This window comes from Orcinus orca, chromosome 19 (assembly GCF_937001465.1).
Source record: "Orcinus orca chromosome 19, mOrcOrc1.1, whole genome shotgun sequence".
Lineage (NCBI taxonomy): Eukaryota > Metazoa > Chordata > Mammalia > Artiodactyla > Delphinidae > Orcinus > Orcinus orca.
The window spans coordinates 25,274,232-25,298,803 of record NC_064577.1 but is presented as its reverse complement, the minus strand read 5'-3'; the positions used below and the strand labels follow the sequence as shown (position 1 = coordinate 25,298,803).

Here is a 24,572-nt window from a genome sequence, read left to right as displayed (position 1 = left end):
TTGGCCAGCTAAAAATTCCCCCTGGCTTGGGAGAGCACGAAGTCTTTAGCAAGGATGTCAACAGTGATTTATTATAAGCTGAGTTAATTCTCTCTCAATCTAAAGGCCTTGCCTACGACATAATCACTTTCTTTCCCCCCCCACAGAGGGAGCTGCTTATTCCATGATCCTCAAGGCGGCTTCATCCAGACACCAGCCATGGTAAGATTTCAACTGTTTTCTTTGGAAATTTTTGTTGCGGGAGATGTGGCGTGGAGTATAATTAGTCAAGTATGGTTCTCCCCCAAGAAAACTTCAACGTGAAAAAACCAGGATGTGTGTGTGTGTGTGTGTGTGTGTGTGTGTGTTCTGTGAATATAGTAATATAACTCTGTGTGTGTCTTTATGAAGCTTAGGCGAGCTTCTTGGCAACAGATCAGGGAGAAGTCTTAAACTCCTTCTCTAACGTACTAGTTAGACTTTTACTGTGCTGGCTTTGTTGTGCTTCCGTTCTTTCCGGGCTCGGAAACTGAACAGAGGTGATGGAAATCTGGAGAAGTCCAGAGAGGAGCCCAGGTAACTTCAAAGCTGGAAAGTAAGACCTGAGAGCGGTACTTAGGTAGCAGGGAACGCGGAGAGAAGTCAGCTAACTGGAGATTGCGACAGCATCTTTAATCACATGAACTTCTTAGATGCCGGTAGTCTGGTCATTTCCAGTTTGTCTAGAGACGTGAAATGAAAGCGGAGCGTTTAGGCCATAGTTCTCATGGCTTGGTTGTTGGTATTGGGTAATGGATATCCCTAACTGGTGTTTTGAATTGTGATCCGTGTACTATGAAAGCTCTGGACGACTTTAATCTGTAATAAGGCAAAAATAATGACTTCTCCCCATCCCCATTCTGCATCACTTGAAACACAGTATAATACACCTGCTTTCACCCAGATCTCTATAGGGAGGGGAACTTACCTGATTCTTTATTTGAAGATATTGATGCTTAGAAATAAAAGACATTCTCCTCTACGTGTTTCAGTATCATCCATTCAATTACAGGGCATATTTCTTTTTCTTTCTGAAAACATTCTTAATTTATATGGACACTTGGGTTTTTCAGCGTCACCTGACTACCTCATCATAGAAGGAAAAAACTGGCATCCCTGATATTGATAAAATCTTTATAACCATTTAAGGCAAGTTCAACAAACAAAAAGAAAACCACTGAAGGCTTAAGAAACATATAGAAAGTTGAAGAAAGTCTATCACTGTCCTTAAGCCAGTGGTACATTTATATTGAGATATTTAAGCAGGGACGTCGTACGTATAATTATCAAACTGAGAGAACGTCTAAGGCAGGGTTTCTCAGCCTCGGCATTATTGAACTTGGGGGCCAGATCATTCTGTGTGGTGGGAGATGACTGTACAGTGTTTAGCAGCAACCGTGGCCTCTAACCACTGCATGGCAATAGCCCGTCCCCCTCACTCTCCCCCCCCTCCCCACACTCCACCCTCTCACCCCTGACACTAGACTGTGACAATTACAGTTCTCTCTGGACATGGCCAGATGTCCCTCATGGGACCGTACTGCTCTCAGTTGGGAACAGCTGACTGAAGGAGACAACACAAACCTCTCTGAGTGTGTGATGAAGATAAAATGGAAAATTTGGGTCTCGAGGTAATGACAATCTTTTTGCCTTGAAACCCTCACGTCGGCAGTAGTATTTGGTGGGCACAATGAGGACCCGCAAAGAATCTGGAAATGGAGGAAATAGGATTTTCCTTGAAGAGCTAAACACCAATATGAGTGCACAGACATATGGTTATCCAGGTGTTGAATTTCCATCTTCCCAAGCAGAAAACTCATAGCAGTTCTCCATTAAACTGAGGCCTAATTTAGAACCTCAAAAGAAGTCCCTAAATTCAGAACAGACTGACCTAAACTTACTTCTTGTCCATGTTCTTGCACTGGACGGCCATGGAAGAGTCCTGTGCACGAAAATCCACTGGGAGGCTATTTTAAGCCAGGGGTCCCCAACCTGCAGGCTGCGGACCAGTACTGGCCTGAGGCCTGTTAGGAACCGGGCCGCACAGCAGGAGGTGAGCGGCGGGTGAGCCAGCGAGGCTTCATCTGCTGCTCCCCGTCGCTCCCATTACTGCCTGAACCATCCCTCCTATTACCCCCTGAACCATCCCCCATCCCTGGAAAAATTGTCTTCCACGAAACCGATCCCTGGTGCCAAAAATGTTGTGGACCCCTGTTTTAAACTTCGTCCTCACGTGTGCCAATTCCAGGCTGGCCATAGGCTTTGCAAAGAAAAGTAACTTGTGTATAACATCCAAGCCTGGCATGAGCCTACCTAATCAGCGCTTTCTGCATCTTTATTCTGCATCTTATTTCCCTTCAGTCTCAGTAAATGTCTGACTAGGGATTCTGTTTCATTAATAGACTGACACTTGCTCTTATCCGTGTTTTCATTATTTCTAAGTGATTCTCTGCCTTCAATCCCCCTTATTCTGTAATCACAGATCCTAGTGTTGCCCCCTGCCCATTTATTTTCACAGCCTTATTGAACCTTATCAATCACTTTTAAACCTGCTTATCCCATTTTAGAGTTTACCTTTTACCATGTTGCACCTCTTGATAAAATTTCTCCGACTCCTCTGGACTTGGGTCTGAGAAGTCCAAATAGTCTCCCTAGCTCAAAAATATGTTATCAGCGCTAAAAATGTTAATCCTAGATTTCAAAAATGGAGACAGTCTTCACAGAATGGTATGATGCAGGGATTAAAGTGGAACATACGGCAAGGTGCCTTCTTTATTCATAAAGAAAGATCCAAAATGTATGCAGTCTTCCTCTCCAGTGTATCATATAGAGAAGCAAAGAGCAAAGCCCAGCAATTGTGTTCAGTGACAGATAAAAACGCATGTGTGGCCCTGACGTTGCTTCATGAGAAAGAATCACCAGTGAATATGGGACAGTGCCAACCTGCTCCTCCGATTTTATACCCAGAGACTTTCTACTCTTTTCTTGAAGTTGCCAGACTTTTCTGCTCAAGCCAAAGTTGCTTTTGTTACAAATAATAGAAGATCCCTTGTTATAGCTTAGGCTAAAAGGGAAATGTGTTGGAAGGATGGAAGCGTCGGCACTGGAAGAGGCCTCAGGCATAGTAGATGTCCCTCCGGTGGGCACAGATGGTCTCTGTGCAGGACCTCTTTGTGTAGCTCCTACCCTCCACCCTTCCCCATCCAGCTTTCTGTCCCTGGAGATGATCTGTATGGGTGTCATCACATGGTTTTAATGCCCTCTGGGGTCTGATGGGAATCAGCCAATGGGGAGTCTTTGTAGGAGATTAGAGACGAGGAGGATGAGATTGGGGTGTTGGGCACCCTTCCGTAGGTGTGTCTCACTTGACTACATCTCTCTCAACCAAAGGCCACATCTTCCTGGAAAGGGCAGACCCATGTGAGAAGTTACCGGAATCCCTCATTTCCAGTTCAAGTAATGACTCTTTCTCCCCACCCTCTAAGCCTAGGAGTGTTATCAAGCCCTGTTAATTAAATCCTCTTCAAATTATCTATATTTGAGTGTGGCATCTGTTTCCTTCTTAGCTGATATAATCTCTTCTCTTCAGCTCTCTGGGGGTCTACTTTCTGTCTCTGTGGTCGCCTGTCTCTGTCTCTCTTCTTTTCTCTCCCCCTCACGCGTGGGAGAGAGTGTCACCCTAATCCCTCTGTATCATATCAGTTCGTATGCCAACAGAACTCAACTCCAAGAGCAGTAATTAGTGTTTGGTAGCATATTTCATTCTCTCTTCTAAACTTTAAGTATATGCCCTCATTTAATCCCAACAACAACCCATCGGTTCTGTTATCATGGAACTTTACAGATTAGGACATCCAGACATGGAAACTGAGTAACTTGACCTCTTAACTAGAGGTAGTATTGGAGTTCTAACCTAGGCAGATACATTTCAGAATGTATATCCTTAAATACCATTGTTGATAGTTTGGTTGTTGATCTGGACCATTTGGGGTTGAAAGTTCAATAATGATTCACTCACAGTGTGATGGTGGTGAGGGGACAAGACACCATGATTTGCTTTCTAGTGAGTTGGACCTTTGGGAGAAAACCCTCTGAATGTGGTACTAGGGAAGCAATAAAACTGGCTAAAACATTTATCAGAACCCACCAGCCTGATTTTGTTAACCATATTTTTCATAGTCTCTTGAAAAAGTTCCCGAAGAGGTTTACAAAATATTGAAACTATGTAAATCTTCTTGCTACTTACAGACCATTTTCCTTGCACACCCTAACTCTTTTAGACTTCACTTAGGGCAGACTCAAAGAAGAACCTACCTTATTTAGAATAAAACAAAAAGAATAAAACATTATCTGCCTTCCCCTTAAAGTGGAGATTTGATGCATGTCTCCAAACTACATACCGCGTTTTCCCCAGTGGTTTCAGGGTCTGGGCATCTTTATCAGATTCTGCATGAGAAGCATGTAGGCTAGTGGGACAGCTGCTCTACCACTGACCACTGACTGATACTTTCAGTTACATGTGACTGAAAAATGAGGATGAAATTAAAATTGCAGCATTTCACCATCCTGTTGCCAACTTATACTTTTATACCCAGATATTTAAGTCATGCTATAAGATGTTATTTTTGACCCAAGTTTCTTAAATCTCATTCAGAGTATTTTTATTATAATACCATCGTGAGAAGCAGAATGTGATAAATGGACTCTGGCTCCTCAAAGGGTATAATCTTAAGTGACATACAAAAGGGTATATCCTAAGATTTTCTTTAAAATGTGTATCTTTGTAGTTTTATATAGCTTTAATTGAATACATGGCTTTACTGCGATAGAAGAGGGAAAAAAAAACATACTCCATAAGGATGGCATAATCTTACAGTTGTATCCAAGAGTTGCTTTAGGCAGCAGTGGAAACTAAAAATCACTGTCAGAAGGAAAAACTCAAAACAATGTCTTTCTTTAACAAAACACATATGCATCAGAAAAATTATCCATTTTTTTCTGATTACTGTTTTCGTATGTAACCAACACAATACCATCTTTACATTTTTCTCCTGGGGAGCTAGCACCATGAGTTTCAGAGAATATGTTTTATTTATCATTGTGTTTTTTAGCACCTGGTATGGTGCATCAAACATAGTAGATGAACAATAATATTTGATGACTGAATAAATGAAGTGTAAATGCAAATACAATATTATTTCTCAAATGTGCATATCTTTAACGATTTTTGCCTTAGTGATGATGAATATACTATGAAAGTCATATCACAGAACGTGAAGCTGTTTCACTAATTTCTACGTGTTGCATAAAATCTGAAGTTCAGCAAAGATTGAGATGGTGTTGAGTTGGGGATTTGGGGCACTAGAAATATAAAACTCTTGTTTGAATCAGACCGGAAAGTCATGAATGATGCACGATTACGCCATTATCAACAAGGTGAAGTTTCCCAAAGATGATGGAACTGTGCAGATTTACTCCCCCCCAGCTCCTAAGAGACGATGTTTATACCAATTTATAATGAGATGAAAATGACACTTAGTACAAGAGTATTTATTATAGTGAGGATGATACTAAACTTGTAGCCACCAGCAATTAACTGAAGATAGAGGAAGCCATGAGGGAGGACTCCGGAAAAGGTGTTCTTGGTGATGGGCAGGAAAACTGATGGTAGGAAGGATTAACGTACCAAACAAAATGTAGCTCCTTTGTACTGCTGGGACCTTGGCTGGACTCGTGACCCACACCAAGTTCTTTAAGCAAAGAAGGCCACATGGTAGTTGAGTGAAATCTGATGTTTTGCTTAGTTGTCTCAGACGTGTTTACTTTAGTAGAGGGTTATGGAAAGGTTGAATCAATAAACACTTTCTTTTCAGTCAGCAGACTTGCCATGGACATCAATAGTCATGCTTAAAATGAAACTGGTCTTTCTCTATGAATGGAAGCATTTCTTGTTTCCTTGGAGAAAATGAGATCCTGTAGATGCTAAGTACTAATAATTAGGGGCCCAACCAGAGACTTTGCTACTTTTCATTTTATTCTGGACAAGATTTTGAGTAACTGGTAAATGAAAATTCAGATAGTAAATTTGTTTTTTAATCTTTATAATCATTTTGAGTAAGAAATGATAACTAAACTGTGTAATGATTTTATGATTTCCATCCTGTAATCTATTCAGATTAAAATAAATCATGATGGTCTTTGTAATCTCATAACCCTAGGTCACAAATGGATTTTAGGCCTTCCATCCTAGTTTAGCTGTAATATTTCCATATAGGAACCCTTTATTACAAAGAAAGCAAGTTTAATTCTCTGACATAGTACTGTCTTGCCATATGTCTCTAGTAAAAAAATAACACAGAAACAAACAAATAAATGAACTAGGAATTAAGAGCTTGAAAATAGCCATGGAAAGTCAAAAACACATGATGAAAAGAATTGATTTTTTTTTTCTGAAAATGCAACTATCATAAAAGGAAGAAAAACAGCTAAATGAAGCATACTTTCAAACCCTTTACTCTTCTATTTCTCAGACTTACCAGATCTATTATGCTGGGTGAATAAAAAACTCGTGTGTGCAACCTTAATTCCGGAAGTCATGTATAAACACAAGACAAGCTTAGAAGACTCTTGTCTTCCGTTGGCTTAGATGTCTGCTGTAATGTACACACATAACAAAGCCACTAAATAGGGAAGTTGAAAACAATATGATTTTATGGTGTTTGCAGTTTGTTTTTAAAGAACTTTATTTCTTATTATACCTTTGACATCCAGTCACCGTTATCAGCCCTGAGAGTTTGGTTTTCTGCAGACAAAAGCTTTTAGACATTTTCTGGGACCTGGTCCAGCTTGACTATAATAAGGTGTTTATTTTATTTCTTCTCTTGTTTGGCTTGTTGGGTACCCACAACACACAGGTGCACGTCAAGTGCTATAGTTTTCCCCTTGTTCTTGAAATGGAAGAAAGCGATGAAGAAGTACTTAGTGAATTCAGGGAAGCCCAGAGGCAGGTGAGGAAGCTGAGCCAGGACACCAAGGTTATCACTGCCAGTGAAAGCGCACTTAGTGGACTGATGTCTTCTGTGTCCTGGAGCCTAACCAGGAAAGGCAGCGAAGGTAGGCGAACCCTATCCAGACCAAGTAAGAATTTGTGGCAGCTGATTCAGGATATGCTGACCATCCAACACCTCTGTGCCAACAGTACAAAGAACATAAAGGAAATGGCCCAGCCACCCGGGCTGATGCCATCAGAAGTGAAAAATAAATGGTCCTGCTCCGACTGTTTGAAACAGTGTATTAAATACACTGAAAGTGGATAAGTTGAGAATATACGTACACATTATTCTCTGTAAACAAGTGGGGTTCTATGATGATTTTATAGTTATCTTTATATTCATTTTTTTGTTTTCATTTTCGTTTTTTTAGTAGTGGTGACAAGTTGTGATAAACAGTCAAGGGTTTAGCCTGGGCTTTAGTTTCCTCCTTTGCACTCTCTTTTCTCCACGTCTTCTAATGAGCAAAGGGTGCATTTCCTCGGAAAGGTAAATAAGCTGGCTGCAGGGCAATATAATAAAATAATCATGGATAGGCATGAAGATGAATGCACAAAGATGCTTATGACAGCTGGTTAGTGAAAAACTGGAAATATTCTAAAGTTGAATTGCAGGAGATAGGTCAGACAAATTACGGTTCAGCTAAACAGGCCAACGCTGCAGCTTTTTAAAACAAGAGGTAGAACGATACGTACGGATATGAGGATACACTTTCACAATTTTTTTTAATTGGAGTATAGTTGCTCTACAATATTGTATTAGCTTCTACTGTACCACAAAGTGAATCAGGTATACATATACCTATATCTCCCTTGTTTTTGGATTTTCTGCCCATTTAGGTCACCACAGAGCACTGAGTAGAGTTCCCTGTGTTATACAGTAGGTTCTCATTAGTCATCTATTTTATCCACGTTCAACATTTTCATTTAATGTGGGTTTGTGTGATTTTGATAAAACACAAACCAAAATGTTTCTAGTCTTCCACCCCCTGGCTGGCAGGATTAGGAAAGACTGCAAACGTGGCTGCGTGTGCCCCCTATCCAAACACTCCTATCAGATAGTGGAGTCTATTTCTCCACCCCTGGACTCCACATTGGCTGAGTGACTTGCTTTGCCAATACACCATTGGCGTATGTGACGCAATTAGGGGCTCAGAAAGAGCTTGTGCATGGGGACTTGCCTGCTTGCTTCTCCTAGGAACCCTGCTACTGCCGCCGTTAGAACAAGGTTGGATAATGTGACACTTAGGCCCCGGTCACCTCTAGACAGTCCCCAGAAATGGAGCCACCTAACCTACTGGCAGTAGAAGAATCTTCCTGATGAGTCCAGCCCAAATTGTTGACTCAGGGAAATATAAGCTAAATACATAGCTATTATTTTAGTCCATAAGTTTTGGGATAGTTTGTTATGCAGCAAGAGCTGATGGATGCCTTGCGTGTTTAGGCACGTGTGCAGGCTTGTTTCTGAAGGGATGTAAACGAAAATGTTCATAGTGTTTTTGTTTTATCTTGAGATGTGAAATTATGGGTGATTTTTACTATTGTTTATCTGTACTTTCTATTACTTTTTCTAAAATAATCACGTTTATCTATGTGATTTAACACAAACAAATGAAGAAAAGGAAAAAAGCCTAAAACTGAAAAAAAAAACCAGTTGCTTTATGAAAAGGAGGAACTAACTGCTAGGTGTGATTGTTTGCTTTATCTGTTTTCCCAAGTTGATTTTTCTTGATAGTTCTATTAACCAAACAGATGTACATGCCATCGTATGTTATTGTACAAAAGATAGGAACGCTGACCACACCAAATGCTGGGGAGGATACAGAGCAACAGGAACACTTATTCATTGCTGGTGGGAATGAAAAATGGTGCAGCTATGTTGGAAGACATTTTGGTGGTTTCTTATAAAACTAAACATAATCTTACTGTATGATCAAGCAATTGCACTCCTTGGTATTTACCTAAAACGAATTGAAAACTTATGTCTACATAAAAAACCTGCACCAGGATGTGTATAGCAGCTTTAGTCATAATCCCCAAAACTTGGGAGCAATCAAGATGTCCCTCAGCAGGTGAATGGATAAATAAACTGCAGTCCTTCCAGATAATGGAATATTGCTCATTGCTGAAAAAAAATGAGCCATAAACAGACATGGAGGAGACGTAAATGCCTCTTACTAAGCGAACGTCCAAAAGGTCTAATGACCGTGTGATCCCGCTTATATGACACTCTGGAAAAGGCGAAGCTATGGAGACAGTAAAGAGATCAGTGGTTATTAAGGTCTGGGGGAAGAGGAGTGGTAAACAGGCAGAGTACAGTGGATTTTTAGGGCAGTGAAAGCACTCTGATGCCATAGTGATGGGTACCAGTCATTCAGCTTTTGTCCAAAGACACAGAATATTCAAGACTAAGAGTGACTAGGTAAACTATGGACTTTGGGTGATGATAATGTGTCAGTGTAGGTTCATCCATTGTGACCTGTGTCCCACTCTGGTGGGAGATGATAGTGGAGGAGGCCGTGCATATGAGGGGGTAGGAAGCATATGGGGATCTCTGCACCTTCCCTTTGATCTTGCAGTTTACCTCAAAGAGCTCTAAAAGATAAAGTCTTAATAATTTTTAAAATGCCAAAAAAAAAAAAGCATAAGAAAGGTAGACACGGAGCATAGAGAGATGCCATTTGTTTCCCACTATGTCTAGGTCTCTGCCTTCTTCACATCAATGAGAAAATTGGAAAATTTAAATGCTTAACACAAATGACATTTTTAAAGGATCCATGCTCGTATTTCTAGGACTTTAGTTTTATCAATCATTTATGTAAACACAGAAGAAAAGTGAGAAGGTGTGAAAAGGAAAAACACTTGGATGCTCGATAGACTTGATACCAGAGTGATAACACAGGTGATTGGGAAAGATAATGGAACACCAGGCACTGAGGTGAATGATGAAGGACATCTTCAGAAGCCAGAGGGACACTTGCCAGATAGGAGCTGGGGAGACTTCATATACACTAGGCCTTGAAAGTGGATGTAAAGCTTCTTACACTCATCACATTTTTTAAGCATGAGTGAGAATAAAGAAACCACAATTGAAACTCCAAGCAGTCTTCCAGTGAACCGCAAATATCTTCTGAGAGAATAAGCGTTCACTTTTATACTTTGTATAATCAGACTGTATTTTTAAAATTCCTGGAAGATTTGCCATCTCATTCTTCTTACCAACTTTCTTTTTACCTCAAATGTCCAGTTGCTACTTCACGGGCTCAATTATCAATGATTAACGGCTCATTGAAGGAATGTTCCATTCATAACGTATTTTTGGACAGATTTCTGTACTTTTGTCTGAGCCCCATCTTTGTTTAATCTCAATGCATATAAAATATTTAGACTTTTTTTTTCAGAATTTAGGAATGCACACTTACCAGATGCAGAAGACTGGGGCACTCAAAAAAAGGTTGAGTTTCACAGAGAATATCCAGTTATTACTGTGTGAATGGGAGAGCAGGGAGCAAATCCAGCCAGTGGAGTTGGTTTTTCAACAACTTTACTTAAGTCTCAAAGTTTCCTTTTCTTTTTCCTCTTTTTTTGGTTATTGGGGCAGTATTTGGGGGTTGGGGAATAAGTACATTGTGCCAACTACTGCATGCTGTTCTGTTGGGAACATCTTGAAAAGTTCATTGCATGTATCTGTTATGTCACAGTGTTTGTTTTTTCAAACAATTTGACATTTTGAGCCGTCAGCAGCCTGGAAAGTTTGCCTTCCAGATGCAATTTCTCTGAGTGCCAATTTCCATGTGGTCCATTCCTGCCCCCTTCTCCAACTGTGGGCCAAATTCAAATACCTGGCCCACCACACTGGCTGTCTTCACAATGCAATTACCTATCAGGGTTTCTCCCGGAGGATGCCAAATCCCGTTTTCTGCAGACTCACCTAGCCAGGCTGGTGGTGTTCGAAAACTCCACTCAGAGTAAAACATCATTTTTTCTCCTTGGTACCAGGTTTCTTGTAAGACCTTGTTTCTTATGCTGAAACATAACTTTAGTTCTTTGCTTGCTTTTTTTTTTTTGAACATGGAAAACACTAACTTATTACAAGAAACTTCTCCCATCTCCCATACTGGAGATATTATGGTTCTAGCATCAGCTATTTCTTTGGTGGTGGTGTTTACTAATGATTTTCAAAGGCATCCTGTTTCTTAAATGGCAGACCAATTGGGGCACGTTTATTTAGAACTAGAAAAGAGATAAGGTAAAATTTTTCTCAGATGTAAAATGAAGATAAAACAGTACCTGCAGATAATGTCTAAGGAAGGAAGTAGGTTATTGGTTGCTTAGAGCTGAGGATGGGAACAGTCGTTCACTGTAAATGTATATGAAGGGTTTTACTGGGATGAGGAAATGTTCTAAAACAGGTTGTGGTGATGGTTGCCCAGCACAGTAAATTTGCTAAAGATTGTTGAATCGTACACTTGAAACGGGTAAATGTTGTGTGTATTATACCTCACTAAGATTGTTTGGTAAAGGGAAGGGTGGGATCTACATAATAAGATTCTTTTGATGATGAATTGGTTTTATCTATATAAAATATTTCTTGGATTTAATAAGTGCTCATTAATATTAACCAAAACTGTTATAATTAACTTCCATGAAAGTCAGCTCATTTCCAAACTTCCTTTCGCTCTTCAGCAATTATTCTCACACACACACACGCTCCCCTTAACCTCTGTATCTGATTCAGTTAGGTGGCACAATACCCATTAAGATATTTTTCCCTTAATCCCTTCAAGATTTTTTCAGCTGTTATTTATTTTATTTTTATTTTTTTTTGCGGTACGCGGGCCTCTCACTGTTGTGGCCTCTCCCATTGCGGAGCGCAGACTCAGCGGCCATGGCTCATGGGCCCAGTTGCTCCACGGCATGTGGGATCTTCCATGACCGGGGCACGAACCCGCGTCCCCTGCATCGGCAGGTGGACTCTCAACCACTGCGCCACCAGGGAAGCCCTCAGCTGTTATTTTTATTACCTGCTTTCTTATCATACAGTATAGCTCTATAAGTCTATCATTGACATCAAAAGCCTTACGTTTCTTCCTTTGGAGCAAATCTTATCTCTGAGAATTATGATTATTGTTGCTAGGCTCACTCTCTGTTTTATCAACATACTTCCAAATGACACCCATTCCTGTAAATTCCACAAATACAAAACTGAGTTTCTCTCCAGTGCCCCTGCCCCAATTTTATTAATATATTTCTTCTCCAGTCTTGAAACCTCAGAATTATCTTTGACCTCTTTCTTGATTCCTAGCATAGGGAAAGTTCCACAAACCTCCTAAGTTTGCTCTTGAATGAGTCATATCCCTGCCTCCCTCTCAATCTTCTGTAAGGATTATGGTGAGAAACAAAATGCACATTGAACTGATTGCCTGGCTCTATCACTTTGTTCCACCATATCCTAATTCCCTTGCCAGACTAATGCTCCCAAATGCCACATCTTCTCATTCTTTCTCCTCTTAGAAGCCTTGATTATTTAGTACCACACTCAATGCACATTGACAAAAATTTTAAAAATCTAAAAATTTAAATTCTGAAAGCCCTTGATGTGTATCCATGTCTATTGGCGGGGGGGGGGGGGGGGGGGCGTGGCAAATCTACGGTATCTCATCGCTTTCCAGCAATTCACGGTGCACTAGAGTGCAGTAAAGGAACTGGGAAGTGTTGGAGTGAAGAAACCTTCTTAATTCAGTTCACTGTGGAGTTTGTTAATGTGTTTTGAACACGGACTACTTTAATATCATCTGTAGAATCAGCCTGTGCAGGACTATTAAGCAAAAAAGTAGATTGAGGACACTATATAAATACAAGCCTCAGTAGGAGAGAAAAAAAGGTGGCGTTGTCTTCTCTAAATTCCAAAGTGGGAGAATTTGAGTCCAGCTCCTTCTAACTTGTCGCTGTGCCTCATAAGCTTAAATCTTTCACCCTTGTTCAGCCTGGTCGTGTCTTTTCGGGAGTTTTCTTTTCCTTCTTATCTTTTGCGTCCTTGAACCAGTCCGGGCACCTCCTCTTAGGAGGCAGCTCTGGTGAAGGAACTCACCAGGATTCACTGCACATCCAGCAAGTATCTTTTAATTAAATTGTTGGCAGCCAAGCCTGTGCTGACTGTGCCCGGGTGTGGTAATACAGAGGTGGGAAATTTGATTACTCACCAGAGATCCACTCTTTTTTTCTGGGTTGGCCACAGATATTTGGATTTGCTTGGTGTCTGTTCTCTGCCCAGGGTATATTATGAGGTTAGCATCCATTGTGCGCATATATGTAGCCAAGGGCAGGCATGGGCCAGGTCTCGGGCGGAAGGAAATGGTGTCTAACGCTAAAAGCAAGCCATCATTCCTACCTATCTTTCTAGGAAAACAGTGTCACGCAAAAACATGTGAATCTATAATTGGCATCTTTACAGATGCTTGCCATCGGGACCTCAGTTTAATTAGTCATTGCAGGGTGGCCGTTCTCTTGCAAAAATCTTGCACTCCATTAACCTTGACTTTTCACACATTGACATTTCAAGCCCCTTCTTTGCTTTCATACGGTGGAGTGGACACATCTCCATTTAATAAGAGTCCCCCTCAGGGTTCATGAGCCAGACGCTCGTTATTTGGAAAGGCCACCAAGCCCAAGTCTATAAACTGTGGCAGCCAGGAAAGGTTGTAGGCAGCTAAAAATGGCAAGAGAGCAGGAGTTATGGGACTCACTCCACCCTTCCTTTAGAGACTTCCAAACAGCGTGGTGAGCAAGAGATGGGAAAGGTGGCTGAGGGAAATAACACGTAGCCAGGAACCCGGGCAAAACTTAAGAATGGGTTCATGCACTAAGGCAGGTTTATTCAGCTGTGGACAGCTACTCAAAGATGGATTATTTAGCAACTTCTACAGCTAAACATTTTAGACAGCTCACCATTTATTTCTTTACCATTTAAGTGCAGTATTTTCAAACTTGGGCATCAAAAAATAAGGCTTCTTGTATTTCATGGTAGTCTGTGACATTCAATATTGTCTTTTCTTGCCACTTTTTCCTTTCTTACTACATTCAATTCCCTTTCGTTTCTGTTTATTTTCTAAGGGTAGGTTTCAAGAATGGGAGTGACCATGGTTGGTCAATAGAATATCTGTTTTACATAATTTTTAAAAATTTGAAGCTGTGCAGTGGAAATGGCCATAAGATGTGGTAAGAATGATGTCAAAGGAGTTACAGTAACAGAAACAGTCTTGCTTCTTGTACCCAAGGAGAATCCATCTTTTGTAGATTGTCAGGTTTCTCTCCATTCTTTTTTTTTTCTCCATTCTTTTTTAAAATAGAAAATCTTTTATCTTCCTTCTGAACTATATTTTTAACATTTTTTCTGTTTTATTATTGTCATTGTCCTAATTATTAAAATACAGTAAGTTATCTCTTCCCATAGAGCATTTAATCATCTCTTTCGATTTTTCCATTAATTATTATATTCATTTAATAAACATTTTTTTAAACTTACTTTTTTTTAAAGCAGGTCATTTTATTTAGGGTTTTTTTATACATCTTTATTAGAGTATAAGTGCTTTGCAATGTCGTGTTAGTTTCTCCTGTACAACAAAGTGAATCAGCTATATGTATACATATATCCCCATAGCTCCTCCCTCTTGAGCCTCTCTCCCTCCCTCCCTATCCCACCCCTCTAGATGGTCACAAAGCCCCAACCGAGCTTAATAAACATTTAATATGTGCCAAACTTCAGGTAATAACAAAGATCGGAAAGTTTAAGTTCTAAATCTTTGCTTATTGGATACTTAATATAGAATACAGTCAGAACAGAGAATTGACAGTTAGCAATGTTAGAAATTAAAGCCCCTAAAGAATGGAAGCGATGCCTTTTGTAGCAGGTCTCCAGTACACATGCTTAAATATGTCATTATCTCCAGAAAGTTCATGCTGGGCATAGATGGAGCTCTAGGAATAAGATGTGGATTAACTAATTGATTAATTAGCTCTAGCTGTGGCAGTCATATTGCCATATTCTAAAATGTCCAAAAATATGCCAAATGCCTCTTCAAACTGTCTCCCTGTAGTTTTGAAATCTAGAGGTTCACTATTGCATTTTACTAACACAATATATGTTTATGCTATTGAAATGGAAATTTCCTAGAGGATGTTCAATCTTTATATTTTTGCAGGTGCATGTGATTTTTAAAATAATTTTTAGTTTTAAATTTTATTTATTTATTTCATAGAATGGCTTGGAGTATGGGATTCAGAAAGGTTGCAGTTCAAACCCTAACATGGCTGTTAGAGGAGATATTGATGCCGAAACCCTTTTGCAATTTTTTTACAGAGTCTGTGTATTTCGATGGGAGTAGGGTGTTATGGAGGCCCTTTTCTTTATATTTCCTACCAATTACCTATCGTCACAATAATACTGCATAACAAAGCACATCAAAGATAAATGGGTTAAAACAATACTCATTTTAAAAATCATAAATCTACGAGTTAGTTGCTGATTCAGGCTGGGCTCAGCTGTGTGGTTCTTTGGTCTCAGATGGGATCATTCAGCTCTCCTCTGGCAGTTTGATGGCTGTGTGCTGGGACTGAGATGGCCACGGGGCCTGTGTTCCTCAGTCTCTAGCAGGCTGGTGCTGGGAAGTTTCTGTGACAAAGGTAGAGAATCAAGACAGAGGAAGAGGAAACGCACACGATCCTTATGCCTTGGCTTGGGGCTGGGGTGTGTCATTCCTGCTGTGTTGGCTGAAGCACATCCCAGTTTCAAAGGATGAGGACATAGACCCCACCTAGTTAAAGAATATTACTCAGCCTTAAAAAGAAACGAAATTGAGATATTTGTAGTGAGGTGGATGGACCTAGAGTCTGTCATACAGAGTGAAGTAAGTCAGAAAGAGAAAAACAAATACCGTATGCTAACATATATATGGAACCTAAGGAAAAAGAAAAAAAGTCATGAAGAACCTAGGGGTAAGACGGGAATAAAGACACAGACCTACTAGAGAACGGACTTGAGGATATGGGGAGGGGGAAGGGTGAGCTGTGACAAAGCGAGAGAGAGGCATGGACATATATACACTACCAAACGTAAGGCAGATAGCTAGTGGGAAGCAGCCGCATCGCACAGGGAGATCAGCTAGGTGGTTTGTGACCACCTAGAGGGGTGGGATAGGGAGGGTGGGAGGGAGACGCAAGAGGGAGGAGATATGGGGATATATGTATATGTATAGCTGATTCACTTTGTTATAAAGCAGAAACTAACACAGCATTGTAAAGCAATTATACTCCAATAAAGATGTTAAAAAAAAAAAAAAAGAAGGGAACTTCAAAGCCATGTGGCAAAGAATATGATGGGAACAGCAAGTGATGAAGAATTGGGCCTGTTAGTACAGTTATTAATCTACATGCATTTATTTCTTAACAGAAAGATTTTGAACAGAAAATTTTAATTTTCTCAAGCTTTAACTTATTAGATGTCAAGCTGTGTATAGACGTAAACTGCCAAAAATATAGAAGTAGAAAAGGGGAGTTATTAAAGTGATATTTTTAGAGTTGACTTACTAGTCTGCCCACAGAAAGTAAGAACTATGCCTTTTCTTCAGTCAATATAATAAATTCTGTGCTGTTTATTAAAAAAAAGGAAAAAAAAGACAGTCAATCTTAGAGATGCCAAAGCACTACATGGTACCACTTCTAAGAAGTGTTGAGAATTTATGATAGTTTGTAACCCAAGTTCTGGGAGGGCTCCTTCTAACCTTACTGTCTTCCCATCTCCAGTTTTCCTAAACAGCTACATTGTTTTCTTTAAAACCAAGTCCTGGTAGTGCTAGTAAAGGAATGATAAAGCAGTTAACAGGAAAGTAGGCTTGTTTCTCCTTCACTATCAGCAATAAAATTTTTCCAGCGATAGAGCTACAAATTAAAAACTTAATATGATGTGAGTTAACTATATGCAGAGTCTCTCCTACTAAAGCCCCTGTTCCAGCTGTAGAAATAGATTTCAAATATGGGTTCTATCAATTAGAAACAAATGAACCACTATCAGGAAATTATTTCGCTTTTAATATTTTTAGGTAAGGGTAAAATTTTCCTCATAGTAATTTACAAACAAGTTTTTGTTAAATATATTGTAAAACAATGGAAGGAAAATAAGTTACCATCACAAGCAGGTAACCAAGCGTACCTGTTTGCCCATAACTGCGGGGTTTTCTGAGACATGAGCTTTTAGGGCCCAAACGTGAAAGGTCTCAGACAGACTGTGGTGAGTTGGTCACCCTACTCACAAGTGTGCCTTTTAGAAGGATAGTTGATAATGTGGCAATGTTTTGTATAGGTCAAGCAAACTTGGTTAAACCGAGTTTTTTTTAATACATGTTTTTCATGTATAGTAGTTTCCTTTCATTTCATATGGAAAATTCTAAATTATTCTACTTTAATTTGCTGCTCAAAACCTATACTGAAAGTAAAAAGTGAGCTAGAGCTTCTTTCATTTATGTGAAATTGGCTAAAGTAATATAAGCAAATACTTTTGTATAGTATAAATAGCAGAAATGAGATGTCATTATTTTAAGTAATTATACAAAAACCCTAATCCATTTCTTTCTTTTTTTTTTCTTCTGTCAAATAAAGGAGTTGTCTGATGATTTCTAATATCCTACCAGCTACGATGATAAGCTGTGAGGTTCTAAAACTCTTTCCTTACGATAAAATTTTTTTTTCTCCATTAGAAGAGAAAGTACTTCAGAATGCAGACTACCTTTTAAAGGGTTAAACAGCACCGCAGAATGCGGCCATTTTAGCAGAACATTTTAAACCAGCCAAGTATACTAACTACTGTTATTGTTTATTTTCTTTCTAGTCTAGGGAAATTTTTTTTTCTTTTAATCTGCCAGAAGGGACCTTCAGGATTTGAGCCTTAACATTGTTCTTAAAGACTTGAATTTGTTTTTTAATTAGAGTTAAAATAAAAATGAATGTTTGCTTTCTAGAGCTATGCAAGTTTTGGGGGAAAAAAGAAACTTCCTCATCTGAAAAGATTTACTAGTAATCTGTGTTGTAAAAGAGCATTTTGAAAAATATAAAACAAAGAGCTTTCGAAGTGGTCAAAGACTAATGTAAAGTGATATATTTCAGACCGGAGAGATGGTGTAACTTACTCCTGTCACTGCTGCCTGTTTATTGTGTTTGTCTGGTTGGCCTGGTAACCAACTCATGCCATTTCACTCATTTTATAACGTTCCTGTAAATGTTAGGTAGGCCTGGATTTATTATACACTGTCAACACCTAAAATGGAACCCGCTGCTTAACGTAGTTTATTTGGCTGGATGCCTCTGCCTCCTTAAAAAAAATAGTGTGCGTGTGTGCGTGTGAGTGTGGTGTGTTAAAGAAAAAAAAAAATCCTGTAGTGCCTCCAAAAGAAATGTAGCCCAGGCATAATTGAAGTTGGGTGGCATGGGCTGTCTCAAAGGAGCGTTTGAGCTCAGGAGCCGTTGTGCTTGTAGGTGGGGACATCTGACTCACAATATTTGTGACTTGGATTTAGAGGGACAGAGGACCAAGAGTCATGTTTATTGCTGAATTTATCATCCCCAGTGAAACCAGATGGCCAATCACTGTTGTCCAGAAAAGCCTGTGAGCCATCAGAGGATGAATCATAAGCCCATCAGAGGTTGGACAGATTTCTTTCCTTCTTAGTAACATGCTGGTTTCGTCCGTCTGCTCTAGGACAAGGCAGGTTTGATGGAGGCCCCAAAGATAGGATCCTGGGGAGGCCTCATATTCAGATAGTCTCAATAGAACATATATATTCTATTGAGATAGCTGGAGCATTAAGGTGGAACAGACTCAGAGCCAAAGTGGTTTAGAAATATGAAAAGGGAAAGTGATACCCTGGCCAAAACCAATGGCAGCAGACTCAGCCCAACTGTAATGAAAGTCGCAGACAGGTGCCTCTGCTTTGCTCTTGGTCAGCCACACATTGAATCAGTGTCCTAGTCATTGAATGACTTTCAGGAAAGGGGGTTGGCTCTTAGCTAGAGTGGACTTTTATTGATAGCTCTGTTCAGTATCGGTGAACAAATCATCAAATCCTATATTCTTTGGCTACCTGGGTCAGTAAGTTCATCCTGTGCATTCCTCTATCAATGTGTGTTTTAAACAAAGTGCATATCTAGACTGAATGCAGAGGTTAATAAAAACTGGGACACCTTCTTACTAGGCTTTGATTAAAGTCACATTCTTCCAGCCTCCTTCCTAGTTGTGCATCTAATCATTATTTAAAATTTTAAAAAATAGAAAAGATTCTTACGAGAAAAATTATGATAAGCACTCAGGCAATTTGAGAACCAAAGCTCTTTTAGGTTTGTGTTTTCTTTGTGTTCTAGAAATTGTGTCTGTTTACTAGTTGGATAATTATTATAACTATAGCTCAGTGTAGTTTGGGCTTACAAATCGCCTTTCAGAGGAACGTTTTAAAACAGATCAAATCCATTGATTACATTGCATTTTACTCCATCCCCACATTCAGCTTGAGTATTTTACGAGTTAATTGAGGAAGGGAAAGTTTTCCTAGAAGAGGACGTATTTCCCTCTATTCTCCAGCCTTGAAAGCTAATGGACATGTGGCATAAACTTTCTGAAGGAAAATTGGATAATTTGTTTTTAAAGGTCTAAATACTATGTGAACCTTTTGACCCAAGGCAAAGAGACTTCAGAGAATTATCTTAAAAGAAAAAATATATATACATATAATGTATGTGTCATGTATGTGTGCTATATATACATATATATACTTGTAACCTGTTCATACATATAGGTACACATACACACATGTATATATGGCATGTCATACATGTGTGCATGTGTGTGCATGTATGTGTTTGGTACATATATTTGTATATATACACATATGTATATAGTGTATATATGTGTATGTGTGTATGTTTGTGTGTGTATATATGTATATGCATATACTTATATATGCATACACACATATATAGTATTCCAGATTGTTAGGAGAGTCTTTCATTTAGGTGATACAAATACACAAAAATTTGGATGTGTGTACAAGTGTGTGCATACATGTGTATGTGTGCTTTTGTATTTTTTGTATTGAGTAGGTATACTAAATTTAAATAAGACAGAAATTATAACTTTGATATTTCTCTAGATAAAAATGGAATCATCCAGGCATCCGCCCAATATCACCCACACTGTGTAGCCACTGTGGCAGAAGAGCTGATTGCATAGTTCACGTAATGCCCCAAAGCGGGCTTGGCCAGTGTGACTGCCAGTGCACTAACTGGTTTGTGGATGCCTCAGACTGGCGCGACTCGTTTCTAACGCCATGCGGTCTACTTTGTCTGCTTTCTGAATTAGGGCTCCCTGGATGCTTCTGTGACACAGGAGTCACTTCTGGTGATGGAGATCTTAGGGGTAATCTACAGGACACCATGGCATTTGGAAAGTGAAAACCTTTATTAATTAATCAGATAGCACTGTTCAAACAAAATTTTACAATAAAAGCTAATTTGGGATTTTTTTTTTTTGCATGCGTTCTATATTTTTATTTTTTTCTGTGAGACGACCCATTGTTTGAATTATCCTCACTGGTGCCAGCAGGAGCATTAGATCCTCAGCGGTGATGATGTGATCCCGCTACTGAGCTCAAAGCACAAGGGACGAGCAGGAAGGGACAGGCATCTGTTACGGACGAGTCCATCGTTTCTCGGAGGATCTGACATTTTAACTTTACTATTCAATGAAATACACATATGTATTTACTTCTGGGTTTTTCTGTTAGTCCAGTTTTTCTATTCTTTGGTTATGCCACATATTTTTATTTTTGTAGTTTTATTGTTTATCACCCTTCCCCTATTTTCATCATTTTCTTATCTATACTCAAATTATTATCTTTTAGATGAACTCCAGAACAATTTCACCTATTAAAACAATACCATATTGGATTTTAATTGTAACTAACAAATATTTATAAATTACTTTTGGAAAATACATTATTGAGTGTTCTCAATTAAGGGCATTCCCTTATTTGAATCCTTGCTTAACTTCCCATAAATACTTGCAGTTTTCAGTGTATGGATATCATATTTTCATACTGGTTATTTCTGGCATATGTAGGAAAATTATTTGGTATCTGTGTAAATTGGGGGGGGAGGTGGAAACACTGCCTATGCAATTCCCTTTTTTCTAATAATTATTCACTTCATTCTCATGTGTTTTCTAGATATAGAATATTTTATTTACAAATAGTGACAGGTAGTCTCCTTTATTTAGTTGTCAATTTTACTGCATTGACTAGAACTTCTAGAATAACTGATGTAATGATGGATATCCCTCTTTTCTGACTATAATGGGAATTCTTCCATTTACGTTTAAGTATTTTATCATCCATTGATTTTTGTCACACTTATTATAACGTAAGTTAAGTGGGTTTTAAAATTTCTAATTATCTTAGACATATATGGAGAAATTTCTCTTTTGACACATTCGTGCAATTGTTATATAAATAGAATTCCTAATATTAATGCAGATTAAATTTGGGATACACTTGGCTTGGTTATGGTCACTGGGATTAAATTACATGAAAATACAAGTTGTTTTCACTAATGCATCTCATGCCCTAGAATGTTCACTCATAATAGATGGTCAATCAACATGTCAATTCTTTTTTTTAAAGATTTTTTTTTTTTAATGTGGACCATTTTTGAATTTGTTACAGTATTGCTTCTGTTTTATGTTTTGTTTTTTTTGGCCGCGAGGCTTGTGGGATCCTAGCTCCCCGACCAGGGATCGAACCCGCACCCCCTGCATTGGAAGGCGAGGTCTTAACCACTGGACCGCCAGGGAAGTCCCAACATGTCAATTCTTAAGTGGATAAAATAGCGCCTCTTATAAGAAGATTTATAATTCTTATAAAGAATTTCCATATAGGTTATATTTCAGTCACATAGACTGAAATATAACCATTATAAACTTCAAATGCTTTATTCTGCTCTAGCCGTTTCGGCCTCCTGGTTGTTTCTCTTAAATGTTTGACCCTCTCTCACCTGTGGTCTCTGCACCACTGTTCCCTCTGCCTGGAACACTCTCCTTCTCGACACCCACATGGTCAACTCGCCCCCTTCGTAGATGTACACATGTTATCATTTCAAGAAAGTCTACCCTGACCACCCTGTTTAAAAGTATAACTCACTCCACCGAGTCCTCTAGTCTTTTATCATCCTCTATTTTTTCCATAGTCTGTATCACTGTCTAGCCCCTGATATAATTTGCTTACTAGTTTGTTTGTCTGCTCTCTCTCTCTCTGACTTTGTGTCATGGATACATTCCCCGTATCTAGAATAGTATCTGATATATAATAGGTACTTAATAAATATTTATTTAACAAACAAATTTTTAAAAATATATACTATAAACATTGACTGGTCTACTCTAGTATAATGAAAAACAAAACTATGCCAACAGAAAATAGTTTGAATCTTGGTTTCCATCATTTACTAGCAGTGTGCCATTGGGAAAACTAGTTAAATATTTTGCACCTCATTTTTCTAACGTAAACAATGTAAATAACTATTGTTACTACATAGGATACCTGTAAGCATTGAGTAAGTTACATGGATAACAACCATCCAGTAGAATGTCTTACGCACGCACAGTACACACGAAACAAATATTAATTACTTTCTACTCGATGTATAATAAAATTGCATTTAATTCTTTAGAAATGCATACTTAAAGGAAAATCACAGCATAAAAATTAAATAAAAGATGTCATAAATGAGAATGTAATCAGGTAATGCATACATTATGATGGGGCAAGATCCCTTTAGGTGGGAGACCCACAGAACAAAGTCTAAGCCACCACGCATCCGCATCATTCTTCAAGTGTCTGAAGCTAACTGGCTTGTTTCCTCAGCCCTAAACAATCCTATTACTTTGAAAATGTTCTTCATGTGATTTGCCCTTCTGATCATTCACCATTCTGGCTATCATACTCTCAGAAGCGTGCTTTACTTACTTTGTATTCTTCTAAAAACCAGGGACCATGAGCTTCATTTAAATTATCTTGAAAGTGCAAATATCTAAAAACAAAGTCGTAACTTCCTCCCCTTTCAAGATGGAGCTGGAATTTCTTATAGGTTCTTATCAGTACAACATTACAAGTTCTTTGTCCAAACCGTGTCCTCTAGAAAAGCCTGATTTCTGTCTGCTCTGGAGGCTGATATTGTGGCATTAAAAATGCTGCTTTAACCACGTTAAGAAAGAATCTTGTCTCATCCTATCTGCTGGCCCGTTCCATGTTGGTGCTTGATAGCTTCTTGATGATAAAGAAATTGCTGCAACTCTGCATTAATGACCACCTACATAATGAGATCAAATCTTAATTCTTGGTGACAACCAGAGTAAATATATGGTAGTTTGTTTAGGCTCTATTTTGAAATGACTAAGTAGCCTATGAAAACAAATTTTAACAGGCTCATAAAGGTATGCTGTCTACATAGCTGACGTGGACTTTGTTTTTATGTTGCCTATTACAGACTATAAACAGTAACAGTGGAGTCTATCTTTTATTCCATAGAGTTGTAAAATGTCCTGGCTGTGACAACATATATACTGAACACTCTTTGTAAAGATGTTGCATTTATTTTATATTTAAATGAAAGCAATGAATTGTTTAAAAAAATGTAAAGTGAAGATAAACACGTTACACTTGAAATGTGCTTAAAATTAAATAAAATACAGAGGAGTTGTATTTTAATATAAACACTGGTACTATAGAGGAGAACTTTCCTGCAGCAAAATTTGCATGTTTCAAGTTGCTCTTTAATTGGTCTTATCCAGAATTTCTGACAGCACAGTGGCAGGATCATGTCAGTGGAGTCATGACTGCCCCTTTTAATTAGCTCACAATTTGCTCACTGGTTTTGGGTAATTGGAACAATTTGCTTGCAGAAACCTGTGAGGAATCAGATGTTAATTGACTTTGTCTTACTTAATCAACCCTTCAAGAAACAGGCTTCATTTTCCTGACTATTTCTTAAGCTGTGTGCTGGCGTCCCGCGATACAGTGGAAAGAAAACATACAGACAGTTGCCTTGGTATCGACTGGCCAAATCTGATTATGACTCCAACTCTGAATGGAGAGATTCCAGAAATTAGCAGAGGGGCCTAGAGAAAATACTCAGAAATGTGAAATGACACTAAAGAGTGTTTCTATGATTTATAGACATCACAGTAAAAACAGTTATACACATTTAAAATCAGGGCTCAAAACTCATTCTGATTCCACCACTGTGACCTGGAACAATTCAGGTGTAAATCAGCTCAGTTTACTTGAGTGACTCGTTCCTTTGACTGTTTTGGATCATTCCAGGTATCACAATTCAGCATCTTTGATTCACCTTCTAACTTGGCAATAACTTCCCAAATTCAGCTTTACCCGTCTTCCCTACCCGTCTCAAA

General features: G+C 38.8%; 1 long non-coding RNA gene across 1 annotated transcript in view; it reads left to right on the top strand.

Moving 5' to 3' along the window:
- LOC125962080 (uncharacterized) overlaps positions 1-24,572 on the top strand; it is a 184,335-nt gene that overhangs the window by 116,165 nt on the left and 43,598 nt on the right. Inside the window, exon 2 of the long non-coding RNA XR_007473470.1 lies at positions 147-201. This is a non-coding gene — a long non-coding RNA (uncharacterized LOC125962080). The remainder of the gene's footprint in view (positions 1-146; positions 202-24,572) is intronic.